Genomic DNA, 1,109 nt, shown 5'->3' on the forward strand with positions numbered 1-1,109 from the left:
GCTGCGAGTGTTAAGGAAATTTGAATGCTGGTCTTTCTTTGAGTTTGCATTCGGTTTCAGATCTGTTTTGCGTGTCATACTGACCAAGTGGGCCTGACTTGAGATCCAATAACAAACCCTGTTGTTCGCCTGTAGCTCCCAACTCAGATAGAAACTAGAAAGAGTCACACGTCTTCTTGAGGGGGCTGCTTTAGTTTCGGTTGCGTTTTTTTTGTTGTTTCTTTTCATTGACCCCTTTCTGCTTGACAAAGCACAAATATTTTTTTATAACTTTTTCCATCCTCCTGATGTTCGGTCGTTCTCCATACAGTCGCGGGCCACCCATCGCTGCGAGGCCCAGCCTTGCAGTTTTATCACTGGCCATGTTTATATTCACGTCTTGTGTGAGCATTAATGAGCTACTAATGCAGGCGCGCGTTCTCCCAGTATTTATACAGCGCTCCACCGATAACCTAATCACCGACAATGCTGTAAACGGCTTCCGCTTCCCCGTATCAATCACAAACGGTGCTATGACCATGAGGGGGGGGCGGGGGGGACAACACGCTCCAGCTGGATCTCTACTGGGTTGGGGGTGATGGTGGTGATAGTGGTGGTGGTGGTGGTGGATCTTCCCCTGTGGGGTTCAACTGGGATACTGTCAGCAGCGGTAGAATGGATGACCTTGTCCCGTGCCTGGCGGGGGGAACGGAGAAGCGCAGCGGCAGAGCACCTGCAGTTAGGTGGAGGTCAGAGACACAGGTTGGGGTTTTGTGTTTGGGGGGGGGGGGGGGGTGGGGGGATATGGGGTCGGTTCGAATCGTGCTCTAATGATGGGATTCCCCAGTGGGTTGGGGGTTTGGGGGGGGGGGGGGGGGGTCCCATAAACCCCCTGTCCAATTGATGAGGTCTGGGATGATGATGATGAGGGCCTTGTTTATGGCCCCAGCTCGAGAGTGTTTTTTTATGAACCTCTGCTGCCGGAGCAGGCAGCTGTGCGTGCTGTTCTGCTGTTCCTCCAGTAGGCCAGTGTTTGCAGTGCCGCTCTTCTTCAAGTGTTGTGTTGCAACACCGTGTGGCGGTGCAGAGCGCTTTGAATACGGCCTCGTAAAGATCTGTGTAATGGAGTG

Source organism: Gadus macrocephalus, chromosome 18, assembly GCF_031168955.1.
Source record: "Gadus macrocephalus chromosome 18, ASM3116895v1".
In the NCBI taxonomy this organism is placed as follows: Eukaryota; Metazoa; Chordata; class Actinopteri; order Gadiformes; family Gadidae; genus Gadus; species Gadus macrocephalus.